Source organism: Octopus sinensis, linkage group LG14, assembly GCF_006345805.1.
Source record: "Octopus sinensis linkage group LG14, ASM634580v1, whole genome shotgun sequence".
NCBI classification, from domain to species: Eukaryota; Metazoa; Mollusca; class Cephalopoda; order Octopoda; family Octopodidae; genus Octopus; species Octopus sinensis.
In genome coordinates this window covers 2,991,027-3,008,526 of record NC_043010.1, presented here as the reverse complement: position 1 = coordinate 3,008,526, position 17,500 = coordinate 2,991,027, and the positions used below count along the sequence as shown (strand labels likewise).

Below are 17,500 nucleotides of genomic sequence, written 5' to 3'. Positions count from 1 at the left end.
TTCCTTAATGTATCATTCTAATAAAGCATGACACTGCACAAGCACTTTTTCATGACACCAGCATATATATACACAAGGGGTACTGAAATGCAATGTATTTTCAAACAAATAGGGTCACATCATCATATCATTTTTTTTAAAACTGTTATTTATTCCAATGGTCCTTTTTATCAAATGGCTAAGTTATGGGGACGTAAATAAACCAACACAAAACTCAGACATGTACACACATACATACATGCATACACCCCCCCCACACACACACACGTGTGCATAATAGGCTTTCACTTCCTGTCTTCTAAATCCACTCACAGGGCTTGGGTCAGCTTGAGGCTGTTGTAGAAGACACTTGCCCAAGGTGGCATGCAGTGGGAATGAACCCAAAACCATGTGATTGAAAAATGAGTTTCTTTATCACATGATTATATCTGAACCTACATATTTACATATTAAAGTTATAAAGCCCTTTGTTGACTGTTTACTTTCGTAATGTTTATTGCCTACTCTGAGTATTTATTCAAGGTAAGTATTTTACACCTGTCGAAATCTAAGTCCTTTTAGTATGTTGGACAGGTATCAAAATTCATAGACTGAAGATCATAGAATGGTTTCTCTGTGCTAATGTGAAATCCAGAGTATTAACATATTTTATGATTAACTATACATGAATAAATAATTTATACTCTACCACCAGTATTGAGTTATCTTCTGTTTGTTACAGCTCATGTGTATGCATATGCATGAACTTGTGCATGTATGTATGTGTGTGCGTGTGTGCATGTGCATGCATATGTGTGTGTATGTGTGTGCGTGTGTGTGTATACAGTCATGTAAATGAGGTAGAAAATGTTAAACCTTTCATCATAAAAGTTGATTAGATTAGCTAATTAGCTAATAAGCAACTTCTATATTAATGGATGCCTTACAAGTTACAGTTTACTTCTAGTTTACTAAGTTTGTATTTCAAACATAACATGCATGGTTAAACTTATAGACTGACATATTTTGTTGTTGTTATTGTTGTTGTTGTCCTTGTTCTTGTTGCTGTTGATGATTTGTTGTTGCTGTTGCTATTGTTGAAGTTGTTATTGTTATTGTTGTTGATGTTGCTGCCACTACTGCTACTGTTGTTGGTGTTATTGTTGATTTTGTTACTGTTCTTGTTGTTGTAGTTGTTACCATTGTTGATGCTGTTCCATTGTTATTGTTGCTACTGCTGCTACTACTGCCATGGCCACTACTACCACTGTTGTTGTTGTTGTTGTTGTTGTTGTTGTTCTGTTACAGCAGTTACTTAGCTTCAAGTCAGCTCTGATTGAAAAAGCTTGTGAATCAAAAAATATTTCTGGCCAAAGCCTTCAAAGATGATCAAAAGTCCTCCAGCTATGACCACCCTATCATAGCCAAGACTATCCTATGCTTAATCCCAACGTGCTTTAAAGAAAACTGGCCATATCTGGCCCAAATATTCTACCAGTTTTATGTTTAAGCCAGTCAGATCCAGGCTTTCACACCTACTCTACAATGACATTCCAAAAATAAACAATCACATCATTGAAATCTTGAACCTACAACATAATACATGATAAATTCAAAACAATATGAATAAATAAGCTTTACATTTGACAGAGTTATCTGAATGCTAAAGAATTAAGACAGTAGGGCATAATTTGAAAGAGATTTGCTGGCTATTTCTAGCAGGTGGAATTGGTGATCAAACCACAGGGTCATTAGCTTTAGAGTTCATATGTTCATCACTGGAAGAGATTAGTTGACCCTTGTAGTCCTCCTGTCTTGAAAAGAGCCTTGGTCACCAAAATCCTTGTCATGTCTCCTTCAGGTCAGCAACATCAAGTTCAAGAAGATTTATTTTGTGCTTCAGCAAGCTGTTGTATTTTCAAATATTAGCAGAATCTATGACAAAAAGGCTATGATTAGACACAGGCTATGAAAGGGCTATGACTATGTCTCAGCCCCAGCTGTGACGACCATGTTGTTTTTGATGTGTCAAGGAGTTAATAATTCAACGTGTTCTATTTAAACCTGAAATAGTTGGTTGTGATTTGAGGTAGATTTAAGTGATATTTCTACCAGGTTAGGTGATCAGATAGAAACTGCCTCGCTGGTTTCATATTAGGAGTATTTCAAAGAGGTTGCCATTTTCATTCTTGACAGAAAGGATTTGGGAAGGATTTGGATAGTTGCAAAAACACAAGCATTGCATTCAAAGTGGGCAGAGGCCAGAAGCACGATGATGATCAGGTGGGAATGCATGAGTAGTAAAACAAATTCAATAGATCAGATACACACAGACATGTGGTATGCACACACACACACACACATACATACACAAACACACATACACAAATAGGTGCAGGAATGGTTGTATGGTTGAGATACTCACTCTGTAATTACTTGGCTTGGGGTTCAATCTGGCTGCATGGCAACTTGGGCAAATATCTTCTACTTTAGCTCTGGGCTGACCAATGCCTTGTTAGTGAATTTGGTTGATGAAAATTGTGTAGAAACCTGTTGTGAATGTGTGTGTGTGTGTGCGAAAGTGTATGTATATATATATATATATATATATATATATATATATGTATGTATATGTATCTAGTTGTGTTTGTCCCACCCCTTAACAATAGTTGTTGGTTTGTTTATGTCCCCTTAAGTTAGCAATTTGGCAAAAGAGACTGCAAGAATAAATACCAGACGTGAAAAATAAGTTCTGGAGTCAAACTGCTTTACTAAAACCTCTCAAGGTGGTGCCAAAACAGAGCCACTGTCCAATGACTGAAACAAGTAAAAGATAAAAGATACATACACATGCATTATATATATATATAATATATATATATATATATATATATATATATATACATTTACAGATAAATTCCTCTATTTACATAATATCGAGGTCTCTTTCATTCTTTTGTTGTCTTACCATTTTTATCAATATATATATATATACATATATACATATACACATATATATATATATATATATATATATATTATATATACATATATATATATACATACATACATATATACATACATACACATATATACACACGCACACATATATATGCTTTGCTTCCATACATTTTCATATTGATCAACTTGAGACTATGGTTGAAGACACCCAAGGTGAAATGCTGAAACTGGAAAACAGCAGCCTGGAGTCACTGAACAACATGTTTCAAAAGTGAACTTGTGTTAAAGATTTATGTTTGTGTTTATAAGTGTATATGCTGGCTATCCAGGAAATTAGATAAAATACATAATAGCTAATACTCACCTCAGTCCAACACACTTTTGGAAATAATGTCTTACCTGTCTGTTAAATAAAATCAGATTTATCTCTTGCTGTGAGATAAACAACCAGTTCTATGAAGCCTTATGAATTACCAAAGGAATTTGATTAACCATATTCTTAGAATTGTTGAGATTTGATGGCCACGTGATTATGATACCTCATCAATTAGAAGGCTTCTTCTTTCCCACAAACATTGCAGTACATTCTTCAGGAAAAGAAATTTGCCATATTCATCTTGATCTAAGGATTCTGTCAGATGTTTCTAGTTGTTCATTTTGTTGCGGTTAGTTAGCTCCCATCAAGTCCAGTTAAGCTGTTCAAAGACAAAGGGTTTGATTAACATTTCTATGTCTATTCAAATTTGTATTGTAGAGCTGCTCATGATATCATCATCATTGCTGTTGTCATCATTGTTGTCATTGTCACTGTCATTATCCTCCTCCTCCTCCTCCTACTACTACTACTTTAACGTCCTTTTTTCCATGCTGGCATGGGTTGGATGGCTTGACCAGAGCTGGCAAGAAGGTGAGCTTCACCAGGTTTCCAGTCTGATCTGACTCCGCTCCAATGGTTGGATGCCCTTCCTAATGCGAACCACTTTAGGGTATATGTTGGGTGCTTTTAATGTGGCACTGGCATGAGCACTTTTATGTGGAACCAACACAGGGCCCTTGCAGACCAGTCCTCTTTATCAGGGACAGTAGCATTAAGACTTCTGCTGTGGAAGACAGGTCTTCTTGAGTTCAACTCTTGGACAGGGCAGCATGCAGGGACCTTAAGCAAAGAAGTTCATTTCATGTAATCCTAGTATACACAACTGTAATGAATATTAGCAGGAAACTGATGTAGCAATTTCTCTCTCCAGCTGTCACATTCTCAATGTTCCACTGGGAGGACGAAGAAGATATCTGTGTCTCCTCATAACTATTTTAGCATCTAAAACACTTTGCAAAAGCCTGGTACATTCTACCAGGCCATTCTCATTCGTAAGTAAGTACAGTATAACTGGTCATACTGTACTAGGTTTCAAGATATAGAAATTAAAATTTGTTGGACCCTAAACTATGCTGGGGATTTTTTGAAGGGAGACTTGACTTTCTAGCTGTCAGATATATTGACTGGAAAATATCAAAAGAAGGACTCTTCTTAGCCTGTAGTGGTACATTAAATGTGAAAACCTGTTTACACACCGATACCTAGCATTTGGATGATCCCTTTGTATGTCATGTTTATTCTAAGCAGAGAACATTAATGATGGCAGTTAACTGAAGTATCTCAACTCACAACTGCATTTTTATTTTTATACACAAATAATGCTCCCCTGAGGAATTTTCCCTCATTCATATTGTTGGTATTTTAGCATCACTTGATTTCCTTTCTTTCTCTCTCTCTCCCTCTCTCTCACTTTCTCTATCTATCCATCTATCTATCTATCTATCTATCTATCTATCTATCTATCTATCTATCTATCTATCTATCTATCTATCTATCTATCTTTATATATATATATATATATATACATTAATACATGTATATAAATACATAATATAATACACCCATACACATGTTTGTGTATGCATGTGTATATATGTGTATGTATATATATACAGGTATATATGAAGTGAGCTTCTGTTGGTTTTGATGATGAATCTTCCAAGTGCTCGATCAATTGAATTATCTGTATTAAGTTAGTTCCACAGACGCATACTTTTAATACAATTACCAGCCAAAATCAGCATCACAGAATGTGTATGACGAGACTCGGTTCTTTGATATACAAGCGGGATTCATCAGACAGACTTCCGAAGAATTACAAAGCTTGAGTCAACCCAAGATTATGGTAAGAAACATTTCCCGAGAACAGGATCAAACCCAGGACCTCATAATTCCGAAACAGTTATTCAGACATGTCTGTATTCAATGGTTCAGAATACATGCACACACACACACACACACACGCACACACACACACACACACACACACACACACACACACACACACACACATCCACCCATATATACACGTATACATGCATCTATGTACAAGGTGGAAGTCAACTCGTGACCAAGTAAAACCAGTGCCTAAACTCAGTACATTTGTGCAAACATTCCAAGACTGCAAGAAGTTCTTGCACACAAATTTGTTTTGAGTGGATAAAGGGTGGCACAGCACTGAACCCACTTTCAGCACAATCAGCTATTAAAACAGTGGCACAAGAGAAGTTGTGTCACCCAGAATCCAATTGCACTTTGAGATTTTTTATACAAATTTACCCTCTCCTAGAAGGAAGTCTAATGAAAACTAAGGGTCCTTTACTCCCAGTTGTTCACATGATATTTCACTCATAGCTTGGACCCCAATAGGCGCTACTGTTCTGGGTCTGAGTAAAGCTGGGAACAATGGCAGTTAAGAGGTGGTTCTACACCCCTCAAAACAAAAGCCCCGAGCATGTGACTCAAAAGCTAAATCAGACAGCTACACCTGTGACTATTTTATCCCCCCCACACACACATACAAATGTGTGTGTGTGGGTGAATAATTCGGTCACATTACATATTCATACAAGAATAGTAAGTCTTCCCTTCATATATCAGCCAGTATCTCTGATGACCAGCCATTCGAAAAAATGTATTTTAATTACATTTTCAAAAATATATCTGTACTGCGAAGTGGAAATACGAATTTATTTTTAAAAAAATACATGAAGTAAAACTACTACTACTACTACTACTACTAATAATAATAATAATAATAATAATAATAATAATAATAATAATAATAATAATGATGATGATGATGATGATGATGATGATAATAATAATAATAATAATAATAATAATAATAATAATAATAATAATAATAATAATTATAATAATAATAATAATAATAATAACAACAACAACAACAACAATAATAACAACCCAGTCTTAGCATTGAACCTATAATTGCATCATTGATATGGCATTCACAAACCAAAGCACTCAAGTTAGTAAAATATCTGATTTAATTTCAAGAACTGCGATTCAATCTTTGCACCAAATTTCATTTTCTTAAAGCTATTTTATCTCCTCCGCAGTCATTAAATTGAATACTTTTGAATCTATTGTTCGCAGGAAAAAAAAAAAACACCCTCCTCTCTATACACATTCCTCACTCATATAGTTGTAATAATAAAATAATATGCTACTTGTTTCAACACCACCACAACCACCACCACCACTGCCAATTTTACAAATTTATCAAAAACTAAAAATAAAATGTAAAAGTAAATAAATTATTTAAAATCCTGTAATTTGAAACAAGTTGCTTTATATTTTTCAGTTAAATGTTTAACATGTAAAAAAAAAAAGTATTGATTTTTTTTACTCATTTTTTGTTTTTGTTTTCTTTTAACTTTATTCTTGGGTGGTGCTAAGCCATGCTTTCACTCATGGATAAAAAGATAAAGCTGATTAATTGACCCCTTTTCATGCCGTGTGAATCCTTGTATTTCTGGTACCTACAAAAATGTGCCTGCCCTTACAACACTTTGATGCAAATGAAAAGAAGGTAAAGTTGGTTCCAAGATGATTTGAACTTGGAATATTAGAGCATATTTTTAACTTCCATAGCAAGTTTTAGACAATGTGGTCACGACCATGCTGGAGCACTACCTTTAGAATGAAACTTTAAATACCTCAAGGAATTTAGTCCAATGCTCTGACATCTCCACGATTCTATGCATCTCATTAAATATTAAAACTTCAATTATCACAAAACTTTCATTGCTGTTGCTGTTTCATTCATTTACATAGATGCACACATGTATGTGGGTGTATGAGTACGTGTATAGACATATAGGCATATATATATCTATATCTATATAATCTCTCTCTATATATATATGTTGCAAATCTACATACATCATGTATATATGGATTACTCAATCAAACTCCTACAAAAATATATCTATATATCTGCATATGTAAGCATGTATGTGTGTGTATATATACATATATATATATATATATAGATAGATAGATAGATAGATACATACATACATACATACATACATACATACATACATACATACATACATACACATATAGGTGCTGTGTGATAAGTAGCTTACTTACCAACCACATGGGTCCGTGTTCAATTCCACTGTGTGATACCTTGGGCAAGTGTCTTCTACTATAGCTTTTGGTAGATGGAAACTGAAAGAAGCCTGTCATATATATGTATATGTGTGTGTCTGTCTGTCTGTCTGTGTATCTGTGTGTGTGTGTGTGTATGTGTATGTGTGTGTGTGTTTGTGTGTCTGTGTTTGTCCCCAACCATCGTTTGACAACCAGTGTTGGTGTGTTTACATCCCTATCATTTAGTGGTTCAGCAAAAGACACAGATAAAATAAGCACTAGGCTTACAAAGAATAAGTCCTGGGGTGGAGTTGCTCAACTAAAAGGCGGTGCTCCAGCATGGCTACAGTCAAATGACTGAAACAAGTAAACAAATAAAAGAATAAAAGATAAAAGAAATATATATACATTATATTATACACAAATATATACATATATATATATGTATATATATATAGATATATATATATATATATATATATATATATATATATATTTATAAATTAATATATGCATACATGTATGTATTATACATGTATAAACATAGACAGACACATGCACACATGTATACAATTATACACGCATACACATGTAATAATAATAGAATTATGTAGCATTATCTCAGAACAATAAATATTAAATTAAGGAATATTTTGTTTCTCTGATTATCGGCAATTGTTTTATATTTGTTGTAAATAAACACTCAGGAAACTCTTCATAAACTCACTCTGTCAATACCACCGACTCCATCGATCCCTTCACTGCTATTAAATGGCAACATCACCCAACCAAAATATGGAATTGTTTTGAGGAAGAATACTTCAAATAATATTTGCAAATATAAGCCAACTCAATGAAAATTTAAAAATATTCAAACATACATAAATACATTACATGCATATATGTATACAGACACATATATTACATACGTATGCATATATATTTTATACATACATATCTAATATATATGTGTATATATTTATATATAAATATATACATATATATATACATGCATATATTCACATAGAAATATATATGCATAAATAATATATATATATATATATATATTATATATACATACATAGGCATACACACACATGCACACACACACAGAAGAAGAGAGGAGGAGTGAGTAAGAGAGAAAGAGACGAGGCAGAAGTATATGAAGAATGGTAAACTTATTTTGTAGAAGTTATGCAAAAGTGCAATTGTTCTGTGTATATGAAAGTGCAGCTATGCATATATGTACATGTGAATTCATAAGTATGTGCATTCATGTATATGTGCAGAAGTGGCTGTGTGGTAAGTAGCTTGCTTACCAGCCACATTGTTCCGGGTTCAGTCCCAATGCGTGGCACCTTGGGCAAGTGTCTTCTACTATAGCCTCGAGCCGACCAAAGCCTTGTGAATGGATTTGGTAGACGGAAACTGAAAGAAGCCCATCGTATATATGTATATATATATATGTATGTGTCTGTGTGTGTGTGTGTATGTTTGTGTGTCTGTGTCTGTCCCCACCAACATCACTTGACAACCAATGTTAGTGTGTTTACGTCCCTGTAACTTAGCGGTTCAGCAAAAGAGACTGATAGAATAAGTACTAGGCTTACAAAGAATAAGTCCTGGAGTCAATTTGCTAGACTAAGGGCGGTGCTCCATCATGGCCACAGTCAAATGACTGAAACAAGTAGAAAAGTAAAGGAGTATATGTATTCATATATGTAAATGCATGCAACATTAGACTGTGTAAAAATACATGTTCATTTACATACAAGTGTATTTGTATGTTTATATATGTATGTGAATCCATGTGCTGTTATTCTGTGTGCAGGTATTGTTGTACAGGTGTATGTGAATTAATGATTAATCACTATATGTGTACTTGTACATATGTATATATATATATATGTGTATGTGGTTGGATGCGTGCATGTGTGGTGTGCATGTATATGTGTGTATATATACTGTAAATCCTTGAGTATAATCTGCATTTTTTCCCCAAAATTTAAAGGTCAAAATCCCTTGTGCGTACTATATACGAGGTTAAAAATGAATAACATTTTCTAAGCAATGTCCGAGTCTCTATTTGCTGTCTGGCAATGTTTATTCAGATGCATTTTGTGATGTCAGGCGTGAAAATACCTTAAGCTAAGCCTGAAAGCAATGAAGTCATAAAAGAATCATCCATAACTTGCGGTAAGCAACAATTATTAAACGTTACTTACTGTTATTCTTTATTTTCTGCAAAGAAAAATGCCACAAAAAAAAGACATGTTTGCATTATGTTATATATACAATAATAATAAAGGGACATTTACAGTATACATTTTTACAAACCCAGGACATTATATAGACCTCCTTGACTCAAGTTAGAGAAGGGGTGCATATTATACACAAGGTTTAAATTTTCCAGAGGTACAGCCCCTAAAAATCCCCTGCACATTATACTCAAGGGCGGACTATACTCGAGGATTTACAGAATATATGTTTGTATATATGTACATATATGTGTGTTTATATATTTGGTTTTGTATGTTTGTAGCCCAGTGTCACTTTGATGGCATGCACTGCTCTTTCATTCAACAATAACAATAATAATAATAATAATAATAATAATAATAATAATAATAATAATAATAATAATAATAATAATAATAATAATAATAATAATAATGTGACCTGAAAGGTTGTACTGAGGCACTGACAGGAAGTGCTCAGGAACAAACTCTGATTACTAATTACACCAAATTCCAAATAGATAAAAGTAATGAATTGCCCCTTTGTTGGGTGTGTGGCAACCAAAAATGAAATAGTCTCAGATATTGTGAGTGAGTGTAGCAAACTGGCTGAAAAAGAATACAAAATGATGCACAATAACTTAACTAAGTTTGTCCACTGGAGACTGTTTGAGAAGACATTGAAATGGTTTGAGCATCAATCAGGTGTCACCAAGAAGAATAAGTACAAAATTTTGTGGGATTTTACAATCCAGGGTGATTCAGTGATTGATGCTTGGAGACCAGACATTGTTGTAGCTGACAAAGGAAAACCAAAATCATTGATATTGCCATACCTGGGGAAGTACGAGTGGATGATAAAGAACTGGAAAAGACAGAAGTAAAAAAACCACTAAAAGATATGATTGCATGAATGTGGGCAAAGATGTAAGTAACTGTCATCCCAGCAGTTGTTGGGGTACTGGGAGAATTAGCAACCGAATTTGAGTAATTTGTTGAGTAAATTGGGATTGACATGATGGTAGAAGATGCTCAGAAAACTGTCTGTTGGAGACAGAAAGTATTTTGAGATTGGTACTAGGATGTCAATTATTGTGGAAAGAGACCCTGTGAGATCCTTGAAAACAGGTTGTTGTCTGCTCTTATTGTATTATTAGTTGGAGAATGTGAAATCAAGAGCTATGAGAAGTGAAATGGAAATAATAATAATTGGTGCACTTGGAACAATTTCAAAGGATCTGGGTGCAATACTTGAGGTCTTAGACATACCAGATATATCAGGGAGTGCACAAATTGCTGCAGTGCTTGGAACAGCTCACGTGCTGAAGGAGGTAATGTGCCTCTGAGGTGCAAGTAAGAGGTGAGGCATAATTACACAAAACCCGGCCATAAAAGATTTATGCTGGAGAATAACAGCAACATTATCATCATCATCATCAATAATAATAATAATAATAATAATAATAACTTCATTTATTTGCCACAAGGGCAAAGGATGAGTGGGGGACGATACAAAGACTGACATAAAGTGTGGGTGTTTACATATAATGAAATGATATAAAAAAAGAAGGTAAGAAAGAAAGAAATTAAATATACACAGTATACACTGAAAAAGAAGGGACATAGACAAAGCATACAAAGGTTAAAAAAAAGTGTCAGGGAGGATAATAGAGTTGGGGTCCTCCTGATACAGAAGGGCCTCTAGGGATAATCAAGGAACTCCACTATCCGAGATTTCTCTGAAACCCCAGGAGCAAGTGCCCTCTCCAATTCCTTCTCTCTGACTCACAGTTCTACACTTAGAGAGGTACCATCCACTCTTGCCATTTTCACAACTTTCACCCACCTTTCGATAAATTCATTCGAGGACAGCACTTCCCTCTCCACTCGCAATTTCCTTTACAAGTGAAACTTGAAGAAGTCAAAGAGAGCCTTACCAAAGAGAAATGTTTCTGTCCTCATGCCTTTCAGCCTTATATGTGTGTGTGTGTTTGTGTGTATGCAAGGTTGAATAGATTAGAAGTTCATTCACAATCACAAAACACATATGTATCTACACATGTATCAACTATATATACATATATATATATATATACATACACACACACACACACACACACACACACACACACACACACACACACACACACACACACACACACACACACACACACACACACACACACACACACACACACACACATATATATATCGTTACAAAATTTTATATCTTGGACATAGTTATCCAAGGCTTCACATCCACAATGCCAAAGCCTTGTGGACAGCTTGTCAGACACTATATAAAGACAAAAATTTAAAATTTCTATGTCACAGATGTGAGGAAACGCTCAGAAATAGATTTCCTCACATCAGTGATGTAGAAATTTAAATTTTTGTTTTTATATAGAGTTTAATAAGTTGTTCACAAGCCTTTGTGGATGCAAAACCTTGGGTAATTCTATGTCCAAGATGTATAATTTTGTTGTAACAAGTACTGCTCTGTTCTTTAGTGTGCTTCTTGCTGATATATATATTTTTTATTAACTATATATATATATATATATATATATATTAGTACCGGTGGCACGTAAGAGAACCATCCGAACGTGGCCGTTGCCAGCGCCGCCCCGACTGGCCTCGTGCCAGTGACACGTAAAAAGCACCATCCGTTCATGGCTGTTGCCAGCCTCGCCTGGCCCCCGTGCCGGTGGCACATAAAAAGCACCATCCGATTGTAGCCGTTTGCCAGCCCCGTCTGGCACCTGTGCCAGTGGCATGGAAAAAGCACCCACTACACTCATGGAGTGGTTGGCGCTAGGAAGGGTATCCAACCGTAGAAACATTGCCAAATCAGACTGGGCCTGGTGCAGCCTTCTGGCTTCCCAGATCCCAGTTGAACCGTCCAACCCATGCTAGCATGGAAAGCGGACGCTAAACGATGATGATATGGATATATATATGTATGTATATATACATACATAGATTCATACCCACACATACATATAGTTTGACAAAGAGGATGTCTATCTCAGATAACAGTAAATGATACTTGCCTGAGATACCAGGTATTCAGATTGAATCCAGGATTTTGTGATTTTACTATAAAGTTTATAACCATCCAACCAAACATATGCATGTATGTATGTATGTATGAATGTGAATGAGTTTGCCTCACCAGCTGGCCTCAGAAGTACTCTATATAAGCACTCTGAAAGGTTCCAGGTTGAATACATCTAATCTGCTATGTGGTGGAATGTGGATTAGTGGTTAGGGTGTTACACTCATGATTGTAAGATTGTGGTTTCAATTAAGAAGGACCTTCGATCCTTTTCTTTTAATTCTATATGTAATTGATGAGGTAAGCAAATTTCCAACCATCTAGACTCACAAGGCACTTTCATTTTCACAATCAAGGTGCTGGGCAGAACAGGTACCCAATTGCAACTTATGAATATGACTGCTGCTTCTACAGAAGAATGTAAGTCACTTGTTGACTTTAAAAGCCATTGTAGGTCCCACAGTTATTAAAAGAAAAGAGAGAGAAAGATAATTTGTCAGTGATAGTCACAGTTGGCTAACGAGTCAACAGCTGTTACATATGTACATACATATGCATGCATGCATGACTATATGTATGCATGTATATATGTACTTATTTATCTACATATGCATTTACATACTTACATATGCATTTACATACTTACATATGCATATACACATGCATACGCACATACATACGCACATACATGCATACATATATGCATACATAGATACATTCATACATACATTCATATATAGACTCATACATGCACACAAACACACATACAACCATATACATACACCCATACATCCATCCATACATGCATGCATGCATGCATACATACATACATACATATAATAGGAGCAAGTATGGCAGTGTTGTAAGAAGCTTGCTTCCCAACCACATGGTTACAGGTTCAGTCCCACTGCATGGCACCTTGTGTAAGTGTTGTCTGCTACGGCCTCAGGCTACCCAAAGCCTTGTGAGTGGACTTGGTAGACAGAAACTGAAAGAAGCCTGTTATATATATATATATAAACATGTGTGTGTATATATATATATATATGTATATGTATATATATGTATATATATATACATATATTTATATATATTTATATGTGTGTGTGTGTCTTTGTGTCTGTGTTTGTCCCTCACCCACTTGACAACTTGTGTTGGTGTGTTTATGTCCCTGTAACTTAGAGGTTCAACAAAAGAGATTGATAGAATAGGTATCAGGCTTTAAAAAATAATCATGAGGTTGATTTCTTTGGCTAAAATCCTTGAAGGTGGTGCCCCAGCATGGCCGCATTCAAATAGCTAAAAGAAGTAAAAGATACATTAATGCATATGCAGATACATACATAAATACATAGTTAATTGTGTAGACAGAAACTGTACAGAAGCCCATCAAATGGATCATAGCTATAACTGAAAGATACAGACTTGTCGCTCTCTGTGTTTAAGCAGATTCTGGCTGAGAATTACATTAAAGGTACACGTGTCTGGAATGTTCGACCACTTACATGTTAATTCAATGAGATTGGTAATTTAGTTGATCAAACAACTGAAACCTCATAGTCAAACCAACTAAGATCCATTTTCCTGTAGATACACATCTATGCAAATTTATGGTCAGTTAATCTGTCTGTATGTACATATATGCATGTATGTGCATGCCTAGGAATGTAAGTATATGATGCATAGATACATATGTACATATACACGTATGTACATACAAATAGATGAGTTGCACATTTGTTCCAATACATCCATCAGAATATATATACTCGTACATGTAAATATATGTGTGTAAGATTCATTGAATTACTTTGAATTTTCGCACACATTTTCATGTACAGACATGGCTGTGTGTAGACACGGGCATGCTTCCCAACCACATGGTTCCAGGTTCAGTCCCACTGTATGGCACCTTGGGCAAGTGTCTTCTACTATAGCCTCAGGCCAACCAAAGCCTTGTGAGTCAATTTGCTAGACGGAAACTGAAGGGAGCCCATCAAATGTGTGTGTGTGTATATATATATATATATGTGTGTGTGTTTGTTCTCCCACCATTGACAACTGATGTTAGCGTGTTTATGTCCCCGTGACTTAGCAGGTTGGCAAAAGAGACCAATAGAATAAGTACCAGGCTTTCAAAGAATAAGTCCTGGACTTAATTTCTCCGACTAAATACAGTGCTTCAGCATGGCCACAGTCAAATGACTGACACAAATTTATACATATACATGTATTGGTGTTTGAGTGTGTATGCATTTATATATGCATGTATATATGTGGAAGCATGTGGTTTAATGGTAAGAGTATTGCACACTCATGATCTTAAGATTGTGGTTTCAATTCCTGGAATGGACAATGTCTTGTGTTCTTCAACAAAACATTTCATTTCATGATACTCCAAACTACTCAACTGGCAAAAGTGAGTAATCCTGCTATGGACAGCCAACCCATCCTGGAGGAACTTATACATCACAGAATCTAGGAAACCAGCCCTTCTGAGCTTATGGTTTGAGAAGGACGTTTGATCCCTTTTTTGCTTTTTGATATGTATGTATATATGTATATATGTATGTATCTATACACTAACATGCGGACACAAGTTATCTGTAATTATGTTCATGTATACACATGCAAACATATATATGTACATGCACATAAACATGCACATATACGTATTCCATGTGCATATATACATACATACATATATATACATACATTTATATATATATACATACATACATATATATATATATATATATATATGTATAGATGTATCTATCTATCAATTTATCTATCTCTCACTCACTACACACACACAGATACATATATGCATATGTATATGCATATGATACATATATGCATATATGCGTGTGTGTGTGTGTATACATATATGTACATACATGCCAGTCAGACCGTGTCAGATTGTTCTAGCACTTATCTTACATGTGTTTGTGTTGTGTGCATATACTCATTCATAGTTCAATAGGAATGAGTGTAACATTTCTCCATTAAATTTATTTCTATGATATCCTGAAATCCTATTTCTTCCAGGATCCACAAACAGCATACACACTCAAGTTCACACACACATAGATACAAACACAGAAACATACACACACATACTTATTATACAAATTATATATATATATATTATATTATATATATATATATATATATATTATATATATATATACACATATATGAGTGTGTGTGTATATATATATCATCATCATCATCATCATCATATATATATATTATATTATATATATGTGTGTGTGTGTGTGTGTGTATATATATATATATATTTCATATAATTATTCATATATATATGTGTGTACGGATTATACATACATATATATGTGCATATATATGTATATAACTATATACACAGAAACACTCAAATACATTCATACTAATACACACATAGACATATACAGATATATGCATAGGAACACACTAGAAAACATACATATATACACATGCTTGAACAAAATCACATACCTACACACACACACACACTCACACACACAAACACACACACGTGCGCATACACACATATACACACACAAGCATATATATATAATAATGTACACAGAAACTCATTCAGACTCACCCAGACACACAAGCATTTATACACACACATGCAAATGTAAAATACATATACACAGTCTCAAACACACACACACATATATACATATACATGCAAATTCACATAGACACCCCAACACATTCATATGTATATATACAATCCATGGAAATGCAAGCACACACACATGGCATGACAACACAGACACAAAGTAGACACACTGACACACTAACATAAATTCACAAACACACACTCACACACACACATGCATGTACATACACGCATGAACCATGTGGAAAAAATGCTCAGCCTCAAAGACACACAAATAGACGTACACCCATGCATACACATTTATAGAATGCTTGGAAATGCAAGCATACATGCACACACACACACACACACACACACACACAGACATAGTGTGACTACAAAGATACAAAGTTACACAGACACACTGACAAACTTCCACACACACACAGGCATACTAACACAAACTCTATCTCTGTCTCTATCTGTCTGTCTCTCTTTCTCTCTCTCTCTCACACACACACACAGTTTTATTTGCTAGCATCACAGATTCTTCCTATAGTCAATTATATCCCCACCCTCACACACACACACATATACACACAACAAAGAACAAACAGATTGAGCTACGGAGCACACCATCGCCGCCACACCATCTCTACCCACCCCACCCCCGCCGCCACCACCACCACATTACACCATAGAACACCAAACAACAGCAGCAGTCACTCAACGTACAACCAACCGAACAACTCTACAGCAGGATACACACCTCGACTAGCAATGCTCTGGATAAGATATACAAGCATCGGTGAGTGAGTTTCCAGAAATGTTTTCCTGTCTTTCACTTTGATTTGCTTAAAGTTAAGTTAGTAACATTCATAATTCTTGTTTTCTTGACTTTTACAAGTCTTCTTAGAGAGAATATATTATATATATTTATATATACATATATATACCATTTTTGTTTCATATTTATTCTAATATCTTTTAGGCAAAAAAAACCTAAATTTTTTCAGCTTTATACTTTTGTGACTGTCTCTCATTCGCAGTGTTCAACTGGTCATACTTAAACATTTACAAGTTTACACAGCATCATTTTGTGGTTTTTAAGAAATTGCATTTGTTCTAGGATTTTCTTTCTTATATTT

General features: G+C 34.9%; 1 protein-coding gene across 5 annotated transcripts in view; it reads left to right on the top strand.

Annotated features, from left to right (window-relative positions):
* Nucleotides 1-17,500, top strand: part of LOC115219527 (protocadherin beta-15) — a 291,794-nt gene that overhangs the window by 28,057 nt on the left and 246,237 nt on the right. For 2 of the 5 annotated variants that reach the window (XM_036509223.1, XM_036509222.1), the window contains exon 1: nt 16,942-17,160. The exons of 1 other annotated variant lie outside the window; for it this stretch is intronic. The gene's annotated coding sequence lies outside the window, so the exon portion shown is untranslated. Of the gene's footprint in view, nt 1-16,941; nt 17,165-17,500 lie in introns of those variants that run through there. 2 more of the 5 variants (XM_036509218.1, XM_036509220.1) reach the window with 2 other exon arrangements.